At 40.5% G+C, this 15,990-nt stretch overlaps 1 protein-coding gene and 1 pseudogene across 4 annotated transcripts in view; both read right to left on the bottom strand.

Annotated features, from left to right (window-relative positions):
- The window catches only part of EPC1 (enhancer of polycomb 1), a 103,139-nt gene that overhangs the window by 53,208 nt on the left and 33,941 nt on the right, over window positions 1–15,990 (bottom strand). The window lies entirely within an intron of this gene.
- On the bottom strand, window positions 612–887 carry LOC142449035 (COP9 signalosome complex subunit 9 pseudogene; annotated as a pseudogene).

The raw sequence follows: 15,990 nt of genomic DNA, 5'->3' as shown, positions 1-15,990 counted from the left end.
TATATACGACATCTGGCAGGTGTGATGGTATATCCCCTGCAAGATTAGGTTATAAAAGACTGCAGTATCTCTCTCAGGTACTCTTTTTCACTAGTGTACTCTCTTAGTCTTAGATCATGTTATGTAAATACTCAGTGAAGTCAAAGGAGAGGCCAACAAGGAATGAAAACTTCTGGCCAACAAGGTGAGTGAGACTGGACACAGTGCTGAGTTGACTGCAACAATGAATGACAGCCTTTCTACAAACCTGGAACCAAACAACTCAGTAAAACTTCAGATTCCTGATCCTTAGAAAGCAAAATGTTTGCTGTCTTAACCTCCTACAATCTGGATAGTTATACAGAGCACTAGGTAATTAAATTACAAAGCGGCGTCAAAAAGTTCGTGGAAAAAGGGAAATGAAGATAACGGTATTTTTCCACGAATATTATTTTAATGATGACCCTGCTTTACTTGAAATTAGGACAAAGGTTGGTAATATTCAGAAATAAGCAGGCACTCGCTCAGTTGTCATACTCTGACAGTGAGCACACACCATTCTTCTCCCTCCTGGACAAGCATGTCGTCAGTCTTTTTCCGCCTCCAGTGCTCCTCTGGGTCTAACCTCCCCACTGCATGACCAAGGCCTAACACAAACAGGCACCACCGGGCAATTTCACTGGACATCGTCATTGTCAGAGATTCTCAGAGTCGTTGACATCTACCTGCCTGGCTTTCTTATTGGCAACCAAGTCCATCAACAGCCCGGTGCCCCCTCCAGCTTCATCTAGGTACACATGGGGCCTAGCACCCTCTGGGAACATCTCATCCACAGCCAGTTTCATCTTGGCCCGGAGCCAAAAAGTCTTCATGAACTTTTTGAAACTCCTGCGTATCAGCTGTTATGGAAGTCGCCATAATAAGAATCCTACAATGTTGGGATGGTTTTAGAACCAGATCATGGGCTTTAAGGAGTTTGAGTCAAGATAAAAAATTCTCAGAAAAAGTTGTAAACAGAAAAGCCTTATGTTTGCTAAGACTACAGGTAAGGTAAATGTTACTGGAAACTGTACTTGTAATTAAAGAGCAGAAAGTTCAGAAACACAGCTACCTTTAAGAAAGAGAAAAAAAATTTAAATGTCATCTAATTAGCTGGGTGATTTGGTTAAGATGTTTCCCCACAGAAACATGGGTGAAGGGAGACAGCAGATAGTGTAAGATATGAAAACAATGTAATCTGTAATTTATCAAGGGTTCACGAGGTTTGGAGGGAGGGGAAAAAAGTGGAGCTGATACCTAGGGTTCAAACAGAAAGAAAATGTTTTGAAAATCATGATGGCAACATACATACAAATGTGCTTGATACAACTGATGTATGGATTGTTTTAAGAGCCCTAAGAGCCCCCCATACAATGATTTATTAAAGTAAAAAAGTGCCCTTTATTTCTTTTTGCTATATATAAAAAGACATGTGAAGAAATAAGCTAAATAGATTGTTACAGAAAAGTAGACCGTAACTTGATGGTTTGAATATTCTCAGCCTCTCCAGATGGCAAACTGCTAAAACTCAGAAATGGTTTCTGAGCTAAGATCAAAAATAGGGCATGCTAGAAAAATATGGTCCAAATACTAAGTTAAGAGACTTACTTTAAAGACTTCATAAAGAACAAAGATGGTGCCTAAGAGTACCATGTCAAATACAAAACCTACCAGGGAGATCTTTGAATTTCACATATCCTCTCAAAATCGCGTTTTGGGGGGGTCTTAAGGGTGTGTTGTCTAAGCATAAGGGTTGTATAAGACTTATCTCAAAGAGGCTGTGGATGTGACTTGACTAATGGAGCAGATGCCAATAAAATTCACAAAAGACACACAAAGTTCTTAAAAGAATTATATATGTAGAAACACAGGTTGGAAGAAAAGGGCAGAGACATTATAAAATAAAACCTCCAGATCTCCCAAATCTGATAGGAAGCAAGCTAAGTAAACTGTTCAGCTTTCAAGAACCTAATGCCCACACTGCAAAGTTGAGTTGCTCTGGGTGAATTGTACCCAGGAATCAAAACTAAACAGGGAACTTCTAACATCACTGGCCTAGATCTCAGAATGGGACCACAACTCCCATGTTTACTATCCCCACCCTCTTTTAAGTAAGACTTGTTTTATAGCCATTGCTTTATGCCCGACAATATTATATGCTGGGTGTGCAGACAAACATAACATGTCTCTTTCTTTAGTTTTACAGGTCATGAAGAGTAATTACGCTTGAAAAATTGTACTAAGGGAACTACATCCAAGAAATCTCAAAGAACCCCAATCTTATTAGTTATTAGATGAAATCCTGGACATTGAACTGATACTTAAAAAGGGAAGAAAGAGTCTTTTACGGTCTTTGGAGAGGTGAGTACATTTTACATGTAGTTAGGATACGAATCTTTGCAGACCAGAAGGAGAACCATGTTGGTTAGCCAGTCTCAAATGATCTTTGCCTTTTGATACGCAAACCCTTGTGTAATCACCAACTATATTTTACCAGGTTGGTTTGAGTGATCCATAGTATATGATACGGCCCACCGTGTCCTGAGGACAATATTCCGGCTCAGAGCAGCCAATGCCGAGAGGATCACAGGGCACAATGACACATAGCGCTGAGGGGGGGAGCACTGGGGACACGGTGTGGGATATGTGACCGATCCGACCCCACCACACAAGGGTGAAACACTAAGGGTATAGAGTGGGGCAGCAAGGGGAACAAAGCAACAAAGTCCCCAAGGAATGCCAAAGGTGGACTTGGAGGCCAGGCGAAAACACTCATAAAAGTCAACAGACAGACCTGGAATTGTTTGAGGGCTTTTCAGTTTTGCTGTTGGTTTTCCTTTATTTATTTTTTTGTTTTGTTATATTAACTGTTTTTTATTTTTTGTTTTTGGTTATATTTTGTTTTGCTTTGTTTATATTATTGTCTATGCATGTCTATCTGAACAAGATAGGCAGGATAAACAATCCGAAGGAGAGAACAATGGGACCAACGGGAGAAGGGGAGATAGGGGAAAAGGAGGTGGTACCAACAAATCCAGGGACAAGAGAAGAATAAGTGATCTAAAGTTGATGGTGAGGATAGTATAGGATGCTTGGGGTGGGGCCTTGATCAAGGGCAATGTAGCTGAGAGGAATTACACAAACCCGAATGGAGGCTAAACATGATAGGGGGACAAGAGGAAAGTAAAAGGAAACAGAGGAAAGAAATGGGAGGCAAAGAACATTTATAGAGGTCTAAATACAGGCATGTATATGTAAATATATTTATATTCAATGATGGGGATAGATTTATGTACATATATATATTTATAAAGTATCACAGAAGCAGATGGACATTGGGCCTCCACCAAATACTCCAATGGAAGAACAATTTGTTTTTAACATGGCACTCTGATGTTCACCTTCCCTGACACGATCGCTGGAGACAAAATGGGTGCATGAGTAAATGTGGTGAAGAAAGCTGATGGTGCCCAGCTATCACAAGTGTCTGGGGTCTTAAAGGCTTGAAGATAAACAAGCTGCCATCTAGCTGAGAAGCAACAATGCCCATATGGAAGAACACACCAGCCTGTATGATCATGAGGTATTATTGGGATCAGGTATCAGGCATCAAAGACACAGAACAAAACAAACAAAAATCCTTTCAGTGGAAATGATGGGAAGGGCAGAGTAGAGACCCAAAGCCGTCAATAGTCAATTGGACACCCCCTGCCAGAAGGGCCACAAGGAAGAAAAGAGCCAGTTAGGGTGCAGTATAGTATAGATGAAACACACAACCTTCCTCCAGTTCTGTAATGCTTCCCCTCCTCCCACTACCATGACCTCAATTCTATCTCACAAATCTGGCTAGACCAGAACATGTATATGGCAACCCAAGAAACGAGCTTTACCAGAGCTTCCTGAAAGATCCAGAGCTGCTAGAATACAACCAAGTTTCAACAAGCTACCTACCCTTTGAAGACTGTTGAGAGATAATTGTTTCCTGTTCTAAGTAACTAAATTTGGGGATTATTCATTATGTAACAATAAAGATGAGGTTTAAGGAAGGGAAAGAAAAAAAATCTGGAAATGGAGACTTGGAAGATTGTGTAAGAGTACACCTCATTAAAGAATTTGAACGTAAAATTGATGTAAAGATATGTTGTTACTCTAGGGTTCTAATTTATATATGCACCCATTTATTTCAAACGAAATGTGTAGATAGCTGCAGGCAATCAGTAGATAGCGGCAGGCAAGTTTGCTATCAGGAATATACTTGTCTTGCTGCTAGGTGCAATTGAGCAGGTTCTGACTCCCAGTGGCCCATGTACAACAGACTGGAACACTGCCCAGGCCTGCGCCATCCTCACAGTTCCGATATTTGAGCCCATTTCTTATTCTCTTTAAATTGTCTTTTAAAAAAGTCTAATCAAAACTGTAGCTGCACAGGGTATTTTTTAATGGCGCCAGTTACACGTAAGGTAGAGAGGACAGTTTGGAAGACTATGGTGGCTGTTTCTGGGGGTGGGATTGGGGGGGTGGGGCCCCAAGGGATAATCTTGAATTTTTTCTCAAAGGACTCAGGACAATCATGGAGGTTTACGACCAAGAATTGAAGTTTTTAAAAAATGGAAAATTGCATGGGTAAGAAAAAGGCCAGGAAATTTGCACTGAGGAATTGTTCCTTCCTGACAGTACACATGCTTATCCTTAGAGGGTAGCCAAAGGCCAACCTACGAGAATTTCAGGGGAAACTACCCCAGCCACTCTATACTGCTGACCTGACCTTGTTCCTTCATACTTTTTTGTTCCCACATTTAACATTGAAAAGGAATACAGTGATTTCCTGCAGCAAGATTCCAAAATCATTTTGGGTATTAAGTCAATGGGTACAAAATTCTTTGTGAAAGGGTTAGAGAATGATTTTTAAAAATTAAAATAAATAAAAGAAAACATACAGCTAAAAAATGAACTGCATAAAGTGGGGGAGGGGGAGAGCACTGGGTCACTTTTACTGATGTGACGCGATGAGATGGGCAGTGCAACCACACAGAGTATGTTTTTATTTGAATTATTGTTATGCATACAAAATCATAAACAAGTATTTAAAATATATAAAAATGATTAAATACCAATATAAATCAAGTTAAATTTTCAAAAAAAGAGAAAGGGCTAGAGAGGGGGGAAAAAGGGGGAACTGATCAAAATGATGATCTACTTACAACCCCCTCCCTGGGATATGGACAACAGAAAAGTGGGTGAAGGGAAACATCGGTCAGTGTAAGACATGAAAAAATAATAATTTATAAATTATCAAGGGTTCGTGAGGGAGGGAGAATGGAGGCAGGAGAAAAAAAATGAAGAACTGATACCAAGGGTTTAAGTAGAAAGAAAATGTTTTGAAAATAATGATGGCAACATATTTACAAATGTGCTTGACACTATGTATGTATGTTTGTATTGTGAGAGGAGCTGTATGAGTCCCCAATAAAATGATTTAAAAGAAAAAGCAAGAAAGAGAGAGATACACTGCTGTTGTGAACTGTTTGTTGTTCTGAGATTGGCTGGTCAAATCCAATCTTTCTTAGTTATTATCAACAGAGTTCAAGACTTAATAGGCACCACTTCTGGCTCTTTCCTCATTCCTGCTCTTTTATTTCCTAATTTGACCCAATCTTTTACTCAACACCATATCTTTTACATTCTAATCTCTAGAATAAAGATTTTCAATAAATTTCCATACTTCATCTTAGTGTAACTCAAGCCTAGCAGTGTCCTCCTCACACAGTGCTATCTGTAGCCATTACACGCAGCTGTCTACTTCACTATGTCCTACAGACTTAAACGGGGGGTCACTTCATCCTCCTGGCTTCCTCATGCCAGTCGTATCACCATTTTTTTCCCCGCTGTCCTCCATATTCACAACCCCTTGAAAGTTCCCCATAACTGTCACAACGTTCACCATTTTCCTTTCCACCACTAAAACTCTCTGCATCAGTAAAGAGAACATCTAACATATCCCATGGTCCTCTGTTGTATTTCAGTTACCCTCCCTCTGGCTGAAGCCCGTGTCTTGCCTGCATTAGTAACTGTGCCACCTCTAAAACACACGATACCGTTAATTGTATCTCACAAACATCTTTCATTCCCTCACTCCTCCCTTCCTCTTCTGTATTTGTTGTGGGCCACTTCAACCCTAGACGACTGTGTTGTTGTGTGCTCCTAAGTCCAATTCCTTGAGGCCCCATGTGATGGAACACAACTGTCCCGTAGGGTTTCCTTGGCTGTAATCACCAGGGTCTGTATCCCTCAGTAGGTGAGTGGGTTGTTTAGATGGCAAACCTTTTGGTTAGCCGATAAGCATTTAATTTTTGAGTTACCAGAGATTCTCCTAATAAACCTTTGTGCTTTTGTGCTTGTACCTAACTATCTAAAGCAGTGGTTCTCAATCTTCCTAATGTCACGGCCCTTTAATACAATTCCTCATGTTGTGGCAAACCCCCAACCATAACATTTTCGATGCAACTGCATAACTGTTATTTTGCTACTGTTATGAATCGGGTGACGCCTGTGAAAGGGTCATTTGACTCCCAAAGGGGTCATGACCCACAGATCTAAATGAATTTCCTGGTCTCATTTTAAATGATCACAAACACTCACTAAGTCCATCAATCTCAATACATTTTCTCTAGTAAGTTACCTTTCCCATCCTTACCTTTGTTTCTTAAGGCTAGTCCTTCCCACCTCACTCTCAGGGGATGACCTCATCTCATACTTCATAGAGAAAATAGAATCATTGAATCAAACTACTCCATCTGCCCATCACCAGCTCAACAAAATCTCTTGCCACCCATCTCATCCTTCATAATTTCAACAGTGATTACAAATGGGCTACTAACCAAAGGTCAATAGCAGTTTGAAACCACCAGCCACTCCTCAGGACAAGGAGTTGCTATGAGTCAGAATCAACTCAAAGGCAATCAATTTGGTTTGAGAGTTCTGTCCTTTCATGCACATAATCCCATACATTCTCCTAAGGTTTTTCTCTTTTAAAAATGAGATTTAAAAATTGCACCTTTTTAAAATGAGATCATTCTGACTAGTAAGTACAGGTTTTAACATTTTGTGTTGTTATTCAGTGCGGAGTCGGTTTGACACATTGACCCCATGAACAACAGAATGAAAACGGTCCAGCCCTGCGCCATCCTCACAACTAATCTCCTATTGGAACCGATTGTTTCTGCCACGGTGTCAATCTATCTCATCAAGGGCCTTCCTCTTTTACGCTGCCTCTACTTTTCTTCAGGAACTGGCCTCTCTGGATAAGATGTATAAAGTACATGAGATGAAGTCTCACCATCCTTGCCTCTAAGCATTCTGGCTGTACTTCTTCCAAGATAGATTTGTTTGTTCTTTTGATAGTCTATGGTACTTTCTAGGCAGTGAACTGGGGCTCCTTTACTTCCCTCATCTGTAGGTGATCAAACTAACCAATTCTTATAAAAAAATAATTTGTTGACCCCACAAGCACCTCCAGTGGCTGCCTTATTTTTTCTACTTCCTTTCAAGGCAGAGTTACTCTAATGGTTTGCCTGTACAGTTGAACCCCTGCTTGGGGGGCAGGGGGCCTAGAGGCGTTATCGCCCTGCCCTACTCTCTAACCCGTTCCCACTCAGACAAAACTCTAGACGTAACTTGACTCCCTAAGAAACTTTACTAATAGCTTACTGTTGATGGATAACACAAATAGTTGTATCATATACTGTACAATTTTCATTTATCAAAACTGTACTTTCAATATGCAATAAAAATGAATCTTGCAAAATGTAGTGTTGGCATTGCTGCCATGGCTGCAGAAACTTCATTAATTTCCTTTCTTAAAACACTGGTCCTGACACGATGTATTTATCTTGAACTGATGTTGCACATCTTGGTCCACAGTCCAATATGAAGTAATTTTAATTTTTCTAGCAATGTCACAATTCTCCTCTGCATGGTTTTTCAGCATCACAAGTGGCATTTCACATGGATCCCACGGTGTTGATTCAAGGTTATGGTGACATCAAACACGACAAAAAACGTATGAGAGCCATGGAAGTTCACATTTTACTTTAATATATACAAAATACAATTTACTGGAAAGAGAAACTGCTTCCAGAGATGATTAATATTATAAAAAATTTTTAATCCACATGTAAGTGGGTTTGTATAGTTCAAAAACTTGGCTACCATACATAATCAAGAACAAGCCGACCCGAATATCAGCCCGAAGCACCTAATTTTACCACAAATGTGCTGAAAAAACTCGGCTTACACACAAGTATATACAGTCTATCTTTTTTCATTATCTTCATTATCTAGGTACTTTAATCGGACTTTCTCCGTACTATACCGAAAGAGGTCAATGGCATGTGTCATCAACATCTTGTCAAATTAGTCACTTCTCCTTACATATTTTCTCTGTGGACTTTAAGCAATTTCTCTCCCTCAAGGCACTTCTTTTATTTTCTTCCTACCTCTCCTTCCTAAGAAGCCCCAGTAAAGCAGTGGGGGGTGCTGATTAGGCTGCTAACCCTACCAGCCACTCCCAGGGGGAGGGCTGAGACTTTCGATTCCTGGAAGGTTTCACAGGGGTAGTTTTACCCTTCCCAATAGGGTTGTCATAAGTCAGAACCGACGCAAAGGCAGTGAGGTGTTTTTTTTTTTTTGTTTCTCCTTCCTAACCTTTCTAATAGCTCTACTAGTGCCTCAGTGTACAGCTTTAAATGCCCACAATATACGAAAGACATGCAATACTTTCAAAATTTACACATATAGCAATACATTCTTACAATATAGTCCATTACATCTGAATAAGATGTATTTTGAGCTGAAAAAATTTGCCCTTCCCATTTTCCCTCCAACTCCAAAACTTCCAATTCACTGTCACAGAGCTGATTCCAACTCACAGTGGGCCTATAGGCAGAGTTGAACTGCCACTGTGAATTCCTTGTAAACTCTTCACAGGACTAGAAGCCTCGCTCCCTCAGGACAGCTAGTGATTTCAAACTGCTGACCTCATGTTTAGCAGCTACTTCAGCAAATGATCCAATCAACTACCTATCCACTAGCTGAGGCAACAAATCAGGGGCTTATCTTTGATTAGGGAACCTTGGTGGCATAGCAGGTGGGCTGCTAACCACCAAGTCAGCAATTCACAATCACCAGCCCATCTGTGGGAGAAGGATGAGACTGTCTACCATCAAAGAGTTGTACTCTCAGAAATCCACAAGGGTAGTTCTACTTTATTCTACAGGGTCACAATGAGTTGGAATCCACTTGATAGCAACGAGCTTGGAATGTGTCCTTGATTCTTTCCCTCCATCCAGTAGATTAAAATCCATCAACAAATTCTATTGGCTCCACCTTCAAATCTGAGCCCTGAAGGCATAGTCAGTTACCAGGTGGACTGCTCAACACATGGACAGCAATTCCAAACAACTAGCCACTCCTGGGGAGAAAGATGAAGTTTTCTACTCTCATAAAGAGTTACAACCTTGGGTCAAGCCGAATTACTGAAAGCCAAATGAAGGTCGAACATGATACTGGCAAAAGAGGAAAGTAAAAGGAAATAGAGAAAAGAACTAGGAGGAGAAGGACATTTATAGAGATCTAAATACAGGCATGTACATATGTAAATATATTTAAATATGATAGGGGGATAGATCTATGTACATATATTTATATGTTAAGTATTAAGGTAGCAGATGGACATTGGGCCTCTACTCAAGCACTCCCCTCAATACAAGAACACTTTGTCCTAATAATCCTGCATTCTGTGATGTTCACCTTCTCAATGCAATAGCTGAAGACAAAATGGGTGCATAAGCAAACGTGGTGAAGAAAGCTGATGGTGCCCAGGTATTAAAAGATACAGCATCTGGGATCTTAAAGGCTTGAAGATAAATAAGCGGCTATCTGGCTAAGAAGCAACACAGCCCACATAGAAGCACACTAGCCTGTGTGATCATGAAGTGTCGATTGGATCCGCTATCAGCCATCAAAGACTCAGAACAAAAAAATCATATCAATGTGAATGAGGGGGGGTGTGGAGACCCAAAGTCCATCTGTAGACAATAGGACATCCCCTTACAGAAAGGTCACAAGAAACAGAGGAGCCAGTATAGCTCCAAGGTACAGTATAGCACCAAGGAAACACACAACTTTCTTCTAGTTCTTTAATGTCTCTCCCCCCTCCCCACCCCATCATGACCCCAATTCTACCTTACAAATCTGGAGCATGTACACTGGTACAGATAAGAACTGGAAACAGGGAATCCAGGACAGATAAACCCCTCAAGACCAACATAAGAGTAGAGATACCAGGAGGGGTAGGGGAAGGTGGGGGGAGACAGGGATAACTGATCACAATGACCTACATATAACCCCCTGCCAGGGGGACAGACAACAGAAAAGTGGGTGAAGGGAGACATTGGTCAGTGTAAGACATGAAAAAAAAATTATCAAGGGTTCATGAGGGAGGAAGGGAGGGTGAGGGAAAAGAGTTGATATCGAGTGCTTAAGTAGAAAGAAAATGTTTTAAAAATGATGATGGCAACACATGTTCAAATGTGTTTGACACAATGGATGCATGTATGGATTGTGATAAGAGCTGTACGAGCCCCCAATAAAATGATTAAGAAAAAGAATTACAACCTTGGAAACTACGGAGTTCTCTTGTGTGTAGGGTAGCTGAGTCAGAATTGACCGAGTGTGAGTGGGTCCTCCCTTCAAAATACACCTCAAATCCAGGCATTTTTCTGCATCTCTCCCACACTAGTTAAAGGCACCGTTAACTTACATTCTTTCTCCTTACAACTCATTCTCCACAGGATAGTCAGAAAAATCTTGAGAAAACCTAAACTCCCTTGCCTGAAATTCCCCAGTGGTTTAATTTCATTTCAAGGACCTAGGTGGAGACAACTCCCAAGTTCTCACTTCGTACAACTCAACCTGTGTTTACCTTGTCCTACCACACTAACCTCCTTTCTGTTGTTAGCTCAGTCAAGCTCCCCTGTTTTGTGGGTTCTTCTGCCTGGTTTGTTCTTCATCTAGGTTTTGACAGGGCTGGCTGATGCCCACCATTCAACTTCAGGTCCTTTCCTCAGAGAGGTGGTCTTTGACCATTTAATCAGAGAAACGCTCACCTCCTCCTTACCACTTGAAAGTCTAACTTAGTTCCATTGTCAAGTAAAAGTCAAGTTGTTTATTTTTGTTCATTTAACTTTGCCTTAGCTTCATCCATTAGAATTCAACCATTCAATTTAACCACACTGAATACTTACTTTGTGTCAAAAACTGTAACAAGTGTTGAAGACTATTAGAGAAAAAAAGCAGACTAGAGTCCCACCCCCATAGAACCTGTATTCTAGAATCCAAGACTTATGAAAAAAGACAAATGTATGTCTACTGCAAAATTTAATAAAAATTGATATATCTATATTTACTCAAAATTCTCAACTAGATTAAAAATACTATGTTCTACGTCCGAACTCTATTGCCTTATGGGAAAATACATGCTCATAACCATCAGCATGCAATTTTGGCTCAAATCTCTAATTCTAAATAATAAAAGCATCCCAGGATACTCATTTCACCCAGGACGACTGTACTCATCTCATACCTTTTAAGTTCTTTAGAATGTGGCTCATCTTGAGTCTTGCTGGACTAAACTAGAACCCATAATCTATCCATGCACTGAAGCCACTGCTGTTTGCTAAACTATATTTGTGTGATACACAAATGAAATCACTCAGTATTTCATGGTTTAGTAGCTGTTACATATCTATAAAAGACATCTGGAACCAGTATGTAAACATACGGGTAAAACAATATACTTATTACAGTGGGGAACCCGTAGGCCTGCCATTTCATTTTAAGGGGCGCTGATGGACAGTGGTTAAGCCCATGGCTGCCAACCAATATTGGTGGTTTGAACTTACCCACTGGCTCCATGGGAGAAAAGCCTGGGATTTGCTGCCTTAAGGCTTACTACCTAAAAAACTGTATGAGGTAGCTCTATTGTGTCACATGGGGCCACTCTGAGCCAGAATGTACGCAACGAAACCTAGTAACCACTTTATTTTATTACTCAGAAAAGCTGGAGGGGTGCACACATATCCACAAAGCCAAGGAGGCTGGATGAGGATTTAGAAATCTCCTGGTGACAATGTCAAGCAGAGGGGACTCCAAAAGCAAAGTTGAGGCTCAAACTCACCAGATGCTCCTTAGGAGCAAAATGAGGTTTTCTGTTCCTAGAAAAAGTTACATTCTATAGCATGGCTATTGAGTCAGAATCAAATGAATGGCAGTGGGTTTATTTTGGTATAACTCCTATTTGATGCCTTCCCCAAATAATAGTTACTAATTTTAAAGACCATTTCCCACAACTACTTTCATTTCTATTTAAGAAAACATCCAAAACACAGTAATTGTATGAATGTAAGCACACGTGAGCACCAACAAATAAGGAAGAGCATTTTGAATTTTCGAGTAATGTTTGGAAATAAATACATCTGCATAACATTTTTCAGATAGTGCTATATTCACTTCTTAGCAACCTAATACGGCAGGTCAGGCAGGTTAAAGGCCATAACGTCAACATGTCTATTCCCCAAGAAAACACAACTGCTACTTGTGATTCCAAACGATCGGAATAATTCATGCCAATATACAAAAAGACTAGCACCACACTAAATCATCTACAGCACATCTTAGATGCTGGGTTATTTTCCCCTGGTTCACTCTAAAGTCACACTGTCTTTTTGTTCAGCTTGCAGTAGTTATAGTAAGGATACTCAGCCAAAATTTGCTGTTGCAAAATTCTGCAACCCACATTATAATGCAAAGCCAGGGTTGAATAACATCCATTACCTTTGAATTCCATTTTTCCATGAACTTTCGGAAGCACCCTCATATGTATAGATTTACTAACTACAGTTGTCTTTTGTGTTTAATCCACCCACTACAATGGGGCTGGTGAATGGAATCCATTTAATATATTTAAAGGTATAAAACTGGTTTTTCACTATGCGTAAAATATTGTGATAACACAAAATTACTAGTAACTTCACTCTGTACGAGGGGGTACACCCTCCAAAAAACCAGAATTCCCCACAGCTGCCAAAGCTGTGTGGTTAAATTTATTCACAAAACAACCTTATCACCTTCAAAATATTCTCCATTACACTTAATACATTTGTCAAATCTGTGATTCCATTCTTGGAAACACTTTTCAGACTCATCTGTTTGGACTGCTGATAGCTTCCTGTGTTTTTTCCTTCACCTCTCCTATGTCGTCAACTCGCTGTCCTTTCAGTCACTTTCTATCCGTGGAAACAAAAAGAAGTCGCATGAAGAAAGGTGAGAAGTCAGGTAAGGTGTGTGGGGCAAGAGGGGCATGCTTTTTGTGTGTGCCAAACTGGCGCAATGAGATGGAGGCGTGAGCAGGTGCATTGTCATGGTAGCAAAACCATCTGCCACAATGCAGGCATTTTTTTGTTGCACACTGTTACACAATCTTTTCAGAGTCTCTAAATATGGAAAGCTTGATGAACGGTCTGACCTGGCGGAATGAACTCAAAACGAACTAAGAGTACACATTTTCATTCGTTTGGGAAGTTGATGGACATCCAGAATGAGGTTTTTCCCACTTTTTGAAAGGGGAAAATCACTTGTACACTTGAATTTTTCCCCTAGCACTGTCCCTGTAAACTGTGTTCAAAATCACAACACTTTCTGCATTTTTCCCAAGTAGGAAACAAAATATCACAGCCGCAAAAAACAAGGTTCAAGCAAAGCTGCTTTTATGTAAGAATTCACTGAACCTTCTTAGGTGACACCACTGGGTGACCTAACTCAGAGAGAGTGACTCGATGCAGAGTGGATTTCTTAGTATGTTAGCAGGTAAAATGCACACTACCAGTGGAGCTTTCTACTGTTGTTTGTTGTTGTTTTTTTTGCCGGGGGTGGGGTGGCGCAGGGGCAGGGTATACTCCCTCCTCATAATTCAAATTGTAATTTTAGATTCCCCACAATTTATAAATATGCTGAAAATATAGCAACTTCAAGAATTTGAGATTTAAGAGAAAAGCTATATTAAGTCGCTCTATAGCGGTGGTTCTCAACCTGTGGGTTGCAAGTCCCTTTGGGGGTCAAATGATCCTTTCACAGGGGTCGCTCAATTCATAACAGTAGCAAAATTACAGTGATGAAGTAGCAAAGAAAATAATGTGATGGTTGGGGGGTTTCCACCACATGAACTGTATGAAAGGGCCGCAGCATCAGGAAGGTTGAGAACCACTGCCCTATGGAAGGTTCATTCCAGAAAGCAAAGATACACTCCAGTTCTTTCTTAGAAATTCTCTTCTAAGACACAGGGTCACAACCCACAGCACCACTCCACGTTAGCATTATTCCTTTTAAAATGCCACCTTCTGTGGTGAACTTACTATGTTAACCAACTTCTGATAACAAATGCCCTCCGTTTTCCAGAAAATGTAGTCAGAATTCACACCTTTATATACATAAACTGAACTTACCATCTACAACCCAATCTCAAAATCATGGCAAATGAGATGAGACTGACTCACAGACCAAAAAAGACAAAAAAGAAGTGCTGTTCTGGGTTTGGGGGATCATAAAGTATACATTCTTATGAAAGTAGATAGCCTTAGCTTTCACCTGGAGAGCCGTTAGTGGGTTTGAACCACCAACCTTGTGGGCAGCAATCCAATTGTTAACTCTAAGCATTATTAAGGCTCCTTGCCATTACTTAACACGTGCTTGTTCCTATGCCAATGGGTTCAGCCGTGGGAACAATTGTGAAGACGGTGCAGGACCATGGAGTGTTTCCTTCTGTTGTGCAGAAGGTCGCTATGGGTCAGAACTGACTTGATGACCCCTAACAACAAGAAGCCTGGCTTCCATAGACGTTACTTTTATCACGGTTGCTCTTCATTGGCATGTAATAATTTCTGGCTCAGGGCAACCTCCTGCGCAGCACAGATTTACTCCACAGAGTTTCAAGGCTGTGACTTTTTGACATCTTCAGGGCCATTTTCAGAGGTGCCTCTGAATGGCTTTGAACTGCCAACATTTTGGCTAGTAGTGGAGTGCTTAACTGTTTGCACTTTCACCACTATTTTATATCATGATATAGCAGAATGTAAAAACTAAAATCCAGTCCATTTTAACAAAGTATTAGATGTGATTGGTCTAATATTTAATCCCATTTACAAATTCATGAATAGCCTACGATCTCTTACCTCATTTATAAAACTTAAGCTACATGACGGTGGTGCTGGGTAAAGAATGGGGTACTAGCTGCAAAATCAGTGGTTCAAACTCACCAGCCAGTCCTCTAGAGAAAGATGAAGCTATTTGCTTCCATAAGATTTGTATCCTCCATTTGAAATCTAAGGTAACCTTGAATGAACTAAGGCAGAGAGGCAGGCAGGGTTGGGTATGAGTAGAGAGAAACTTGGATTTAGGCAGGTTCGTTATGCAAAGTGTTGATCCTAGGGTAAAATGTAGTATGAATGTTTTTAGGCAAGGTGGATCAAAGGAGATTCACTTGCAATAGAAGGAACACAGGGAGTCAAGACTAGTGACTGGAAGAGAGAGTAGAGGAACCAAAAGTGGTCAGTCTCTTCGTGTTAACTGGCTGGAGTGATCAGGATCCAGGTTCTTTGAGAAAAGGGAATCAGAGATATGGGCTGAGGTTGCTGCTTCACGATGATTTGAAGTCTCAAAGGATCAAAATCTCCTCTTCCCACACCTGTCAACAGCACCCTCCCCTGCTTTCCTCTCCATTTCCTGCACTTCTGAGTTGGGGATGAACCATTCACCTGTTTCTAAACTCTATTCCCTAGTACTAAATAAAAAAGAGATCTGAATTGAATGCAAAAAAAAAAAAGATTTGTATCCTCAGAAACCTAATGGACTACTTGTACT

The sequence above is a fragment of the Tenrec ecaudatus genome, chromosome 5, assembly GCF_050624435.1.
Source record: "Tenrec ecaudatus isolate mTenEca1 chromosome 5, mTenEca1.hap1, whole genome shotgun sequence".
In the NCBI taxonomy this organism is placed as follows: Eukaryota; Metazoa; Chordata; class Mammalia; order Afrosoricida; family Tenrecidae; genus Tenrec; species Tenrec ecaudatus.
This window is presented reverse-complemented; position numbering and strand designations above follow the sequence as displayed.